Source organism: Myxocyprinus asiaticus, chromosome 46 (genome assembly GCF_019703515.2).
Source record: "Myxocyprinus asiaticus isolate MX2 ecotype Aquarium Trade chromosome 46, UBuf_Myxa_2, whole genome shotgun sequence".
Taxonomy (NCBI): Eukaryota; Metazoa; Chordata; class Actinopteri; order Cypriniformes; family Catostomidae; genus Myxocyprinus; species Myxocyprinus asiaticus.
In genome coordinates, this window is record NC_059389.1 from 18,692,707 (window position 1) to 18,707,093 (window position 14,387).

A 14,387-nucleotide genomic window follows, 5' to 3' on the forward strand; every position below is an offset into this window, starting at 1 on the left:
TTACCTCACAGTATAACATGCATTTGGTTTTGCAATTTACCACAGCTGTGACATTTTGACCCCATCCTCAAACTGCTCCTTGTCCTCTACAGTCTGGCACAATTAATGCCACTGAATTGGAACAACAGCTCAGAGAATCTGCTTCATGCTTTTGTGCACACAAATGTCTGTTTAAAGTGAATTTGAGTTTTGTAGGGTTTCTTTTTGGTTTGTTTGTTAAATATGAATTTTGGGATCCAGAGGGACAAACAAGATGTTTCTGGAAACACCCTAATGGGAGTTTTTTGTTTGTGTCTGATTTCAAAGCATCACTGAGCTAAGAACTTATACATGCCATCTGCAAATCTCAAAACTAAGAAAATGTGTTTGTATCATGTCAGGTTGGGGTTCTGCCTGATGGGAATGTGGCAGTATCGGCCTGCCTCTGTGTTTTGTGTTCCCCCTTTGTGTGAGCGCACGGGTCTGGTTGTTTGGGGCCGCCGTGCACGTGCACTTTCCAGTGATGTCATGGTCCTGTCAAACGGTCAGGTTGGGTTTTGTCTGACGAGGACCATGACATCATCATCCCCTGTCTGTCTTGTGTTTCGTGTTCGTGCTTTATGCCCTCCGGTGATATCATGGTCCTGGCACCTTGTCCAGGTTGTACCCTTATGTGTTTCAGATGCCGCTGGCATGCTGAATCAGCATTTCCATGGGAACCCTGATTGTTTCCATGGGAACGCTGATCATTACAACCTTCAGCTGCGAGTGACACCCGCCCCTTGTTTGTCCTCCGCTTATTTAAATCACCTCGTGTGCCACGTCCGATGTCGGATCATTGTTGTTTCTGCACTGTCAAGTGTGAATGTATTGTCTGCTGCCTGTGTTAACTGTGCTCTTTTGTGTAGTTGGAGCGGACTCATGTGTTTGTTGGTGGCCTGTCTCTAGAGGTGAGGTTTCCCTCCAGATCGCCTTCACATCCACCTGTATCGCTGCCCATACCCTTGGAGGAAGATTCCTAGTCTCCACCCGCGTTCAGGGGAGACCGTTGCCTGGGCTTGACTTTGTTTTATTTGAAGAAAGAACTTTTGTGTTTGATTAATAAATCCAATTGAACTGTTTCCTCTGCTTTTGGGTACTGTTTTACACGGTGGCCGTTCCCCAGTCGCTGCCAGCGCCCCCAGCCACGGATGCCATTCCCTTGTCACTGCCAGCATTCACAGACACTGAGATTGTTCCCCTGTCCCTGCCAGTGCCCCCGACCAAGGAGGTCGGTCCCCTGTCACTGTGCTCACAGCCATTGAGACTGTTCCCTTGCCACTGCCAGTCCCTGGGACCACATAGGTCAGTTCCCTGTCCCTGCCTGTGTTCATAGCCACGAAGGCTGGTCCCCTGCCACTGCCAGTGCCCATGACCACAGGGATCGTTCCCCTGTCCCTGCCTGTGTTCACAGCCATGAAAGCTGGTCCCCTGCCACTGACAGTGCCCGCGACCACAGGGGTCGTTCCCACATCACTGCCTGTGCTCACAGCCATGGAGGTTGTTCCCCGTCACTGCCGGTTCTCACAGCCACAGAGGCTGTTCTCCTGTCACTACCAGTTCTCACAGCCACAGAGGCTGTTCCCCTGTCACTGCCAGTTCTCACAGCTAAGGAAGCTGTTCCCCATCACTGCCAGTTCTCACAGCTACAGAAGCTGTTCCCCTGTCACTGCTAGTTCTCACAGCCACGGAGGCTGTTCCCCTGTCACTGCCAGTTCTCACAGACATGAAGGCCGTTCCCCTGCCGCTATCAGCTTCCACGTCTGAGCTGTCCACTGCTCTGCCCCCTGAGCCGCTCCCCCCTGAACCCTATCCAGCAGATGCTGCCCAGTTCCCTGTCCCCTGCCCAGCGGCCACTGCCCAGTCCTGTACCACCTCCGCTCTGAGGCCTCCCCCCAGGCTGCCTGACCCTGCCCTTGCCCTGAGGCCCCCTCCCAGGCCACCTGACCCCTCCCCTTTCCTTTAACTCCCTCCCTGGTTTTCTCTCCCTTCCCTCCCTTTGTTTGATGTTCCCGTTGGGATGCCAGGAGGCAGACTCATGTGTTTGTTGGTGGTCGGTCTCTAGAGGTGAGATTTCCCTCTAGATCACCTTCGCCTTCACCTGAATTGCTGCCCATACCCTTTGAGAAATACCCTTTATGTATAATTTTGTCTTAAAATCTGGTTTGACCTTCTTCTAAATTACAAATTATAAACAAACACCACAGAATTCTCAGTTAGGTCAAAAACAACCCTAGAGTGGCAGCTAAAGACTTGAGCAGTCCAACAAAGTTATTTTTACACCGCACACTATCATCTTACTTTTATATTTTGGGGTGCTGTAAAAGGGCACCGCATACAAACATGAAAACATCATCCCAACGGTGAAGTATGGTGAAGGGGGCATCATGATTTGGGGCTGCTTTGCTGCATTGGGCCCTGGACTGCTTGCCATCATTGAGGGGAAAAATAAATTCCCAAGTTTATCAAGATATCCTAGAGGATAATGTCAGAGTGGCTGTGTGCAAGTTGAAGCTCAGTAGAAGTTGGGTGATGCAGCAGGACAATGACCCTAAACATCAAATTAAATTCACTACAAAATGGCTTCAAAAAAAGAAAATCCACCTTTTTGAGTGGCCCAGTCAGAGCCCAGACCTTAACCCAATAGGGATGCTGTGGAATGACCTCAAGAGAGCCGTTCACACCAGACATCCTAAGAATATGGCTGAGCTGAAGCAGTTTTGCACAGAAGAATGGTCCAAAATTCCTTCTGAATGTTGTGCAGGTCTAATCTGCAGCTACCGGAAATCTTTGGTTGAGGTTATTGCTGTCAAAGGAGGATCGACCAGTTATTAAATCACTTATTTTTTAAACAGCACTGTGAATGTATAATGAAATGTATTCAATAAAAACATGAAAGATTATAATTGTTTGTGTGTTGTTAGCTTAAGCATATTGTGTTTGTCTGTACTTGTGACTTTGATGAAGATGAGATCACATTTTATGACCAATTAATGCAGAATACCAGCTAATTCCAAAGGGTTCGCATACTTTTTCTTGCCACTGCAGTTGTATTTGGTGTATATTTATCTGTTTAATTTTAATTAAACAATCTAATACAAAGATTTCTGATTCATTCAAAAACCCTCATTTTATTTGTTCCAAAAAATACAGCTATGATTTAATTATATTATCTAATCAGATACATTTTAATTTCAAAAGATTGTCCCTTCATAAAAAGCTTCAATGTCGTTGACCTACTTTAGTAGTTAAGTTACTTTAGTAGTTACTTGAAAAGTTACTGTTTCAAAGTAGCTTCCCCAACAACTGAGTTGTAAATATTTACTGACCTCCGCACTTTAATATAATACCTTTGATCCTTAGTGTTTTCTACATGGTGCCACATACTGCAAGTATGCAGTAAGATGAATGACCAAAAAAACAGCTGTATTGACACATAATCTCATTATGTCTGCCCCTGAGTTTACTGATCAATACAGATAAATCATTCAAAAGAATGTAACATTAAACTCTTTTACTTTAAGCTCCCCAGACAATTTTGAGATCTTAAATGTGTGTGCTATCTGTCGGTCTTGCACAGAAAATGTACAGTCGATACTATCGATTTTAATTAATCCAACAGTCAAGGTCAGAATTCTCAATGGTTAAAATGCTCAAGAGCTTGATGCATTTTCAGGTAACTTCTTTTTTAAATCCTTGGATTCCAAGAAGGTCTGTCCCATTGCTAATATAAAAGTGTAGCTGTATTATCACAACAGACCACTTCAAGATGATCTTGCTTTCAGAATTGCAAACCAAAGCTGGAGCCGTAACCTAGCAGTTAGTGCATGTGCACAAGATGCTCCTCTGGGAAATACAGGTTTGAATCCAGCCAACATTATTTCCTGATCTGATTTCCACTCTCTGACAACTAAAGTCCCTTAAAGACAAGTCAGTTCACTCTGTGGCCATCTGGGTAACACACACAGGAAGCTATTTTCTTTATGTAGATAACAGGCATTCAAGTCCAGCTCTTACTGTATATACTATAATGAGGAAAGTCAACATTTCAAGCAGGTCCAGCTAATGCACATGTGGGTTCTAGTCTAAATAAACAGGTGATGCCTCTGCCAAAAGGACGATTGGTCCTTTGAATGGAAAGGCAGGACTTTCTTTTCTACAGCCACCATATTGTGCGTTATGATTTTTGCCACTATGAGTGGTATCAACAAAAATTAGCGTAAAGCCCAAGAAAAATAATTGTTGTATATCAGATTCCCTTTATAGGTTTGAAATATTCCCTTTATAGGTTTGAAAGTTTGAGATGGGTGTTTGTGATAATAATGCCAGTTTGACTGTAATGGAATAAATTGTCAAAAAACACACATCACATATCAGATTTAGATGAGCATCAAAGCAAATTGGTTTACACTGAAACCAATTTTCTGAAATCTGATTGCTGGAGAATATATTGTTGGACATGGCACACACAGACAGTTCTGCTGCCCTCTATGTTTGGGCAAAAGAGGATTTCTTGGTAGTGTTTGCTTAAGAAAAGTAAAACATAAATTGGCTCAACAATCTAGTTGTCCAACTACTGACCAGTCAATTAATGAGGTAGCTATGGCTGATCAATTAATCGAAAAAATCATAATCGCGATATGACGTAGTGCGATTATCAAACCACAAAGGCTGCAATTTATTGAATTAAAAAAATAAATAGTCTGCACGTGCTGCTCACTGCGCTTACATGCTAAAAGTTACTATCCAAATCTAAAGTAACCATATAACACCGGGTTTTTGTGGACAGAATAGTGGATGAGAGCATTTCTCTACAGTAAACGGCCATTGTGAACTCAACTACAAACAAAAATGTTTCCTTCTAGTGCCATCAAAATAAAAGCTCTGCCAAAATAAAGGCTTAAGGGTTTAACCGGACAGCATAGCAATGCCGCATGCAAGTGTAAATTAGTACATGAAATTACTACATAAATATGCTACAGTTTTATAATAAAAATAATAATAATTATTAGTAGTAATAGTACTAGAAGTAGAATTTTACAACAATATATTTCCATAATTTCTTAATAATAATAAATAATAATTATTGGTTTCCAAAAAATAATAGTGAAAATTGGTCTGAGACCCTATCACAATGTGGACAATAACAGGTACACAGTAAACTAAACAGATACAATGTGAAGATGATGTGAATCTGGTTTCCCCACTCTTCGTCTCACTGTATTTTATTATTGTTTTTTAGTCTGTTTTTTTTTTTTAAGAGGACTCAAATGTGAACATAATTTCTTAAACAGTTGAGTGTAACATTCTGGTTCCGGAAATAAAGATCCCATTCATTTATCCCATAGACAAATTGATTTTCAATGATAAACCTTTAAAAACAGACCTACCATGAGCTCTGAGGTTGTTCATCAAGGGTATATGCTTCCGTTGAAGCCATACGTCTGCATTATTTCAACTCCATTGTTTAAAAATCGTGTTTGATAGCGGAATTCATGGTAAACAACTACATTACCCATGGTACTGCAAAGAAAGATCCACTGTAGGGCTTTACTGGTTGTTTAGATCAGTGTTACTATCAGAAATAATTGGTAATTATTTCTTTAGTTATTAATTAATATTTAAATTAATTAATTGAATCTAACTCATTAAAACCTCACGTGGGGCTCCAGTAAATGTAGTGCGCTACGTTTAGGAGCGGGTTTGGTTATCAGCAATAATGAATAATTATCAAAGATAATTATTCATTATTAAAATCAATAGAACATTGATGAGAATCAATGTTAGCTTTTTCTAATCCTTCAAACCAACAATTATCAAAGATAATCGTTAATTGTTAACATCGATGAAACATTAACTAAAATTAACACTAGCTTATTGATCATTCAAATTCAACAATCAACAAGATAATTATCAATGATCAAAAATCAATAGAATATTAATAAGGATTAACATTGATGGGGCACCACCCTAGAATCAGGGACTAATAACCAGATAGTATAAAAGTCTCAATGTTAGATTGTTTTCTTCCAAAGAATATCGATTTTCGGGAAAAAAAAACAATGAATGAAGGCATGAATCCGAGCACTGACATCCAGTCAGCATGACACAGGTGTATGCAAAACAAACCAAAACATTTCTCTTTGTAATATAACAAAGTATATTTATGCAGTAATATCAATTAATAATTAATACAATGCAGTCAATAAACTTGTGACTTACAACTACAAACTAAACAGTGATATGATTAGATACGGAAACTAAAATAATCCTATAACACATAAGGTGTGTGTGAGAGTGTGTGTGTGTGTGTGTAAGGAGGGACGCGCACAAAATGGCGGACGTGACTCTTGTGGAGAGTATGTCACGCAAGACTTCCAGCCAGAGAATATGGCCGTGAATGTGGGTGGAGAGAAACCAGTCAATGGTAGCTTTGGGACAAAGCTGAGCTTTATCAGGAAGTTATCTACTAGCCAAAAATGTGTGCGAGAATGTTTGTGAGGGGTCGTGTGTGTGTGTGGTTAGTACGAGAGAGAGAGAGAATTAAGTGACAGCCCCAAAGCCGGTTTCGTGATCGTGGGAGAGAAAGCAGCTGTTAGTTTATCACTCAGAGACGCGGTGGACGGCTTGTAAACCATCCCGCTGTCTTTGATTGTTTAATGGATAAACTCAGTTTGCCGGTCTCACCTGCGATGGCGTAAATGCACAACAGTCCAGTGTGGTTGGACTACAATACAGCAGATCAAATTTGTGATAATTAATACCCTGAGTATTAGCAATGAGCGGACATGGCGGTCCGTAAACTGTACAAGCAATAACCTTGATACACAAGAATAACACACTATAATATTCTATCTCTGCCCAGACGTAAACCTCTTACTTGAATCGTACGAGGACGTAGAATGTGTGTTCATCCGTCCTTTAACTCCGACCCAGTTCCTTGAGGCTCGGGTGATGATGGGAGGCCGTTTACTCGCTCTGTCGGCGGGCAGTACGGCTGCTGATTCTCGGCGGACTGGCAGAGAAATCAGCGACTTCAACTTGATTGAAGATGGAAGAGAAATATTTTATCTCTTCACTTCTGCAGGCAAACGGATGAAGATGCGGATTGCTCGGCGGTCTCCTTCGGATCCGTTAGAGTGTTCGGTGGAACACAGAGTAATCTCAGCTCGTCCAGCGAGATGGAGATTGTATGGCCACAGTTTCAAGTCAGATGTTACTTCCTTGTACCACGAGGCTGCACCTGAGAGCAGCGATGAGCTGCGTCTACACACGGCGAGCAAAGTTGCTGGAAGCAAATCCCGGAAGCATTTCAGAGGTATTTCTACTCCTGATGATGTCATGGTTGAGGTGCGTTCTGTCGTGTGCCTCATCCAATAGGAGTTGAGAGTTCGATCCTTTAGTGAGCAAGGCTTCATGGGATTTGTAGTCTGTTTTGGACTCCCTTTGTTTGATTTTGGCACAGTTTTTATCAGTAAGATTTATGACTTGTTATGTGGGGGCCTGAGTTAGGTTTTACGACTGTGCCTAGGCCTGCCTTTGTCTTCTATCTGAATACATGAGGCCCAATACCACCAATCAGAGAACCACTTCTAACTAAACAAAAGCGTGCCTCGGAGCGCCCTCATGCTCCTATGTCACATTGTGAATGATGTAATCGAGTCAGTCTCCCTTCACCATTAAACTACTTATATATTTGTACATATCGGAATATTTTGCAATAAGCGCAAAATATATTGTTTCTATACTTATAATCAACAACCTCAAATCAATAGTTTTATATATTCACATCGTTTTTTATTCAATGGCATCATTTGCAATGCTTCATATGATTGTAGTTTGTGCCCTCAAGAAAGACGGTAAGTACACAGCCTTGTACCTTTGTCTTTTAGGCCGATTTTCAAATATGCTTATGATGTTGTAATTCTCCTCGGAGCTGGTTTGTTTGGTTCATGGCTTACAACTCTTTTATGAAGGATTTTATAAAAAAGTCTATGGAAGAAATTAATGAGGGAAAATACTTCTGAAACCCAGATGGCTGAAAAAGTGGTCGGGCACTGTTGCTCTCTATTGGTAGAAAAGTATGTTTGTCCATGACATACTTTTGGTCAAAGCACCACTGCTAAAGCTATACACATTCAGACAGTTATCTTTGGCTGTTGCGTAGCACCTTGCACTGTCTTATGAGCATCTTGCCACAAGTGTTTTGTTGCAAAACAGAGTGTCAAGTAAAAGATTTTCCAACTTTTAAAAACACATCTCAAGACTGCTGCAGTCTGTGCTGTCTAGATGTCCCTGAATGCAAGAACCCACCTTACCGTATGTAAACACCCCCTAAAAACGCAAACACTTCATTCAGTTGGGGAAAAAACAGCCTAATTTTACAGGGCTTCTGTAGGTCTTATAGTCACCTAGTTATTTGATTTTTAAAATATGTAGTTTTGCACATATCTAGCAGAGAGTCCAGGTGCAGCTGAACAAATAAAACTACTCAAAAAACTCATGTGAAGAAGAGTGAGAAAATTTAAGAGATAAATCTGAACTAATAAGATCACCTGACTCCAAAAATAATTAATTTGATAACATTCTTCCTAAACGCTGTTAGTAATTCTGTCAATTCAGAGAGAAAGGTTCAGCTGAGGTGGTTCTGGGTAGGGCTGAATTTCATCTCACTTAAAAATTATGCAAATTCCTTCTTAATCCATAACAGTTTATCCCAGCCAATGAGGTCAGTGACTTTGCATCCTGTGTGAAAATTTCCACCATAGAAGCTGACGTGCAGAGATACTCGACATTATATTGGGGTTATACATTTACTTGAACAGGAATTGGACCCCCTGCTGTTATTACAGGCTCATTAAGCATCTTTATATCTCAGTTACCTGCGATGATATTGCAGGTGTGGATAATTGATTATGAGACAGGCTTTTCACAAAAGCAAGCTCAGCAAAGAGAAGCGGGACATCGGGCTATGCTAGGTTTGATCATCTTGGGACAGCCGACTGAGCTTAATGGGAACAGTAGCGCATTGCTTTGGGCGTAGCAGCGCAGTTGGAGAGATGTGTTATGAAGGAGACTGGGACCTGGGGTACATTTCTCGGAGTTTCTGGTTTAAAATCCCACTTTTTTTATAGATAGTTTAGATAGTCTCTTTAATGTTGAAATTCTTTGGTTCATCTGAGGTGAATTGGGCTATGCAATGACGACGGAGCTACATACAAACTTTAAACTGGATTTCAAAGTGAAAAACTGCTATAGTGATACTAGAGTGCTAAATGTTACTTATCCAAGTAGGACATGTTACTAAGTCAACATCCTTTACTGGTCCAATGACGAATCATTTGCCTTGTAATTTTTGTGGGTAGGTTTAAATGAGATGTGTGTAAATTTTCAATGTTTTTGCAGAAAAAAATACTTCTATACCAGTTTAATATGCTAAGTCAACTACAAAGTAAACACTGTGGCTCTGTGACACTATCAAAACATTGCTCAACCATTGTGTGAGTTTGACTATCTGTTTGGTCGACCAATGGCAGATTGGGGGAGTGCTCTGGAAACCTGTTTGAAAACATTCTTTTTGCAATTCCATTTAGTGCTGCAAGTGTGCAGAAATTACTTAACGTTATAGTCAGATTGAATTAGTTATATTAAATAATATTTTGACTTGAAAAAGTAAGGGCTAATCTACAGTGAGCTGGTCATTATTGCAAAATAAAAAGGCATATAAAGGCAGCATAAAAGTAATTCATATGACTCCAGTGGTTAAGTCTATATCTTCAGAAATTATATGATAAGTGTGGGTGAAAAATAGATCAATATTTAAGCTTTTTTTTTCTTTTTTTTTACTATAAATCACCACTTTCACATTCTTCCTCTTTTATTTTAGGTGATTCGCATTCTTTGTGCATATCGCCACCTATTGGGCAGGGAGGAGAATTTATAGTAAAAAAAGATGTAAATATTGATCTGTTTCTCACCCACACCTATCATATCGCGTCTGAAAACATGGATTTAACCACTGTAGTCATATGGATTACTTTTATGTTGCCTTTATGTGCTTTTTGGAACTTCAAAGTTTTGGTCACAATTCACTTGCATTGTATGGACCTACAGAGCTGAGATATACTTCTTCAAATCTTTGTTTGTGTTCAGCAGAAGAAAGAAAGTCATACACATCTGGGATGGCATGAGGGTGATGAGAGAATAAAATTTTTTGGGTCAACTATCCCTTTAAAGCACTTGAGCCAAAATGGCTCAAGGTGAACTGTCCCTACACTGAAAAAAATGTGCTTCATGAGGTAACAAATGGTTTAATGTAAGTCAAAGATATTTTTAACATCACTGAACAAACCTACATTAAATACAACAACAAAACAAATTTAAAGGGTTAGATTAGGAACAGTAGAAATAACTCCTTAAGGTAAAAATTGCAGGTTACCAATTTTTACAGTGTACTCTCAATATTCTGCCATGTCAATCTGGACAAAATATGCCTGCTAAATGATTAGTGACCAATATTTGAAGGTTTTCCAAAGAGGGATAACATATAACAGCATGTCTCTTATAAACATGCTCTCTGGTGCACCGTTACAGAGGCAGTCTGTTTGTACTACTGTATAACACATGAACAGAAGGAAAGAGTCATCCATAGAGTTTCAGTTTCTACAATAATGTAACAAGATCACTCAGACTGATGAGACATCTCAGAGAGACAGATTGTACCATTTTAAATAACTCATAAATCGAACATGAATTGGTGCATGGTTGTTCCCCAAGTTCCCCTTCCATAAAACTGCTATTTTATCTGGAGCAGCAAATTGTATATTACGTCATTTTTCATGATTATTTTTGCTTATGCACCATTTACATAGAGATTGCATTGCAGTGGTAGTGAGTGCTGCCTCCTAAACACTACGGTAATGATCTAGTGGGCTTTCAAATGATGGAGTGGGTCACTTTGCCACACTGCAAGGCTCCACTGCATGCCAATCAGCCAGAAAGAAGAAAATTAATAGCATCTGGTAACCACTTGTTTATTCAACAGTATAATTAACTGCTAGTTATTACCGTTCTGGAGACTGTTTGGTTTTTAACTCACGATAAGGGGCGCATTTCTAAAGGAAGTGAGTGTGGATTGTGTCAAAGGCTCATTTGCGTGGAATACATTATGAATTTTCCAGCATGAAATTTGGTCGTCAGGGAAAAAAAAAAAAAATCGTTTTTTTTTTTTCTCTGTACTTAGCTGTTATGAAAGAAACAGAGTTTCAAACTGTGTGTACATAATGCTTCATTAGTTATTATTGCTGTATTTGATACTACTCTTTGATATGAAGTAAAAAAGGCTGTTTCACCACATATGGTTAAACAGTAGACTTACACTACAGCTATTACGGCTTCATGCTGTCCTTCACTTTCAGCCAAAATCAACAATTATGCACTACACGCTTAGTGAACAATAAGTTGGAAAGCAAATGAAAGTTTTTGTTAAGTTCATAACAATTGGAACACTAAGGGACCGTCCACATAACTTTCTACAGTTCTGTTGCTAGGCTCTCCTGCCTCCAGTCCTGCCTTAAGAAATCAGTTAGGTTCCCTAACAAACAACTTAAATAATCATATTAAAAACCCTGGCATCTTTTTTGATCCTCTGCTGCAGTTTGACAAACAAATTAGTGAGTCATTAAAAGTAGTTTTTTCTACCTCAGATCTGTTGCAAAATTAAAACACTTTCTTTCCCGTAAGAATCTTGAAATTGTAATCCATGAACTCATTTCATCCCACTGGACTACTGTAACTCCTTGTATGTCGGCTTGCCTCAGTCCACACTATCTCAACTGCAGATTGTCCAAAATGTAGCAGCCAGATTTTTAACAAGATCAAAGAAAAGGGAACACATTTCTCCTGTACTTGCCTCATTGCATTGACTTCCTATAACATTTAGAGTTGATTTTAAGATTCTGCTCTATGCATACAAAGCACAGCACAGACTGGCACCGATTATATCTGTGATCTTCTCCAGCCTTACTCTGCACCCAGGTCACTTAGATCAGACAACCAACTTCTTTAACTGTCCCCTGTTCACGATGCAATTCCAAGGGCGACCAGGCCTTTTCTGTAGCTGCCCCTTAGCTCTGGAATAGTCTACCTTTTTACATCAGGGCTTCACCATCGTTAATAGTTTTTAAAACCAGCCTAAAGGCTTATTTTTATTCTTTAGCCTTTGATTCTTTAGATTTTTTTTCCTCTCCTCACTGTATATTTCTATAATGTATATAATATATGTAAATACAAGTTTTCTTAATTGTACAGCACTTTGGTTCAACTTCTGTTGTTTGTAAATGTGCTCTATAAATAAAGTTTGACTTGACACCGAACACGTTTGTAAAATGTGTTTTTAAGATGCCATGACAAATTTAAAGAACTTAAACTTTTAAAAACAGGCCTTGAGGGGGGCCTGGGTAGCTCAGCATGTAAAGACGCTGACTACCACCCCTGGAGTCACGAGTTCGAATCCAGGGTGTGCTGAGTGACCCGGTTGCTAGGGAGGGTAGAGTCACATGGGGTAACCTCCTCATGGTCACTAAAATGTGGTTCTCGCTCTCGGTGGGGCACATGGTGAGTTGTGCATGGATGCTGTGGAGAATAGCATGAAGCCTCCACACACGCTATGTCTCCGTGGTAACGCACTCAACAAGCCATGTGATAAGATGCACGGATTGACGATCTCAGACGCGGAGGCAACTGAGATTCGTCCTCCGCCACCCTGATTGAGGCAAATCACAACACCACCACCAGGACTCAGAGCACACTGGGAACTGGGCATCCCAAATTGGGGAGAAAAGGGGAGAAAAAAAAACAAACAGGCCTTGAGACACCTGCATTCTTTTCCATTCATTGCACTGCATCTACTTTTTTTAAATTCAAAAGCGTGTTGTAAAAAAAGTACCATTTTAGAGCCATGTTTTTTTTGGACATTGTACCATGGTAATACCATGCTTTTGAGACACATACCATGGCAATACCATGTTTGTTTGTTTTTTGGACATTCTTTTTATTCTACCTATTCTACCTATGTTTTTATGCTTCTTTTCTTAAAGTCATAATTACTGATGTCCAGTGACACTTCCGTACATGCCGTTGGTGTGCTTGGCCCTGGCATTGCTGCTTGCATCTATTTTTTTACATAAATGTCCACTTTCACTTTAAAAATGTGAAACAATGTGAAAGTGAAAATGGAGATTGATAGTAAAAAAGGACTTAAATCTTGATCTGTTTCTCACCACCACTTATCATATCGCTGCTGAAGACATGGATTTAACCACTGGAGTCATATGGATTACTTTTATGCTGCCTTTATGTGCTTTTTGGAGCTTCAAGATTTTGTTACCCATTTTCTTGCATTGTATGGACCTACAGAACTGAGATATTCTTCTGAACTATCCCTTTTAATGAAAAAAGTTCATTTCTGACACTGGTACTATACATAGTTTCTGTAGCTAAATTGGTAGAGCATGATGCTAGCAATATTTTATTCCCAGGGATCACACACATTGCTAAATGTATACCTTGAATACACTGTAATTAGCTTTGGATAAAAGCATCTACCAAAAGCATAAATGTACGTAAATGATAGATAGATAGATAGACAGACAGATAGATAGATAGATAGATAGATAGATAGACAGATAGATAGTATCTAACAATCCACTTAAAAAAAGCAGCAACACTAATTCAGACAGCTGAGTGCACACACACATACAATACATTACACACACATGCACACAGGGACAAACACGCTTGATGAGCCTGAAGGTACAGTGTGTTAATCGCTCACATGTCTCTAATTTAAATTTTATTTCCATAATTACAACATAATTAATGTGGCACGTCTGTGTCTACATGAGCACGAGCAAGATACACTGCAATAATACATCAATCATGCAGCACAAGGTGACCACAATGCCATTACAATAATCTTCTGGGACAACACGGCGAGTCCATTACTGGACCTGTTCCTGTAATTACGCCCCTCTGCTACACCAAGGCCCATTCTTTTCCTTTTACACTCTTTCTTTATAGATAAGCTGTTTTGTAATTGTGGTTTCCCCTGGACGTGTGCTAACAGTAATACTCTATGTTATTGTAGAGTTGTGTGGGAGGGAGAAATGTGGGCTCTTAAGACCCATGTGATGTGATGTGAAGCGAATTATTGATAACTACAATGAGTGAAGGAATCTAAAACAGAGCAGAACTCAGAGTAGAGAAGTGAGTGTGAATACAGATTTCTGATTTTTTCTTCTGAAACCTTTTTGTATTTTTTTCCTACTTTCTTGCTTAACCTTGGCTTTTCATTTCCCTGTAAAATCACT

General features: G+C 39.8%; 1 protein-coding gene across 1 annotated transcript in view; it reads right to left on the reverse strand.

Annotated features, from left to right (window-relative positions):
* The window catches only part of grm8b (glutamate receptor, metabotropic 8b), a 254,050-nt gene that overhangs the window by 161,078 nt on the left and 78,585 nt on the right, over positions 1 to 14,387 (reverse strand). The gene's annotated exons all lie outside the window — the stretch shown is intronic.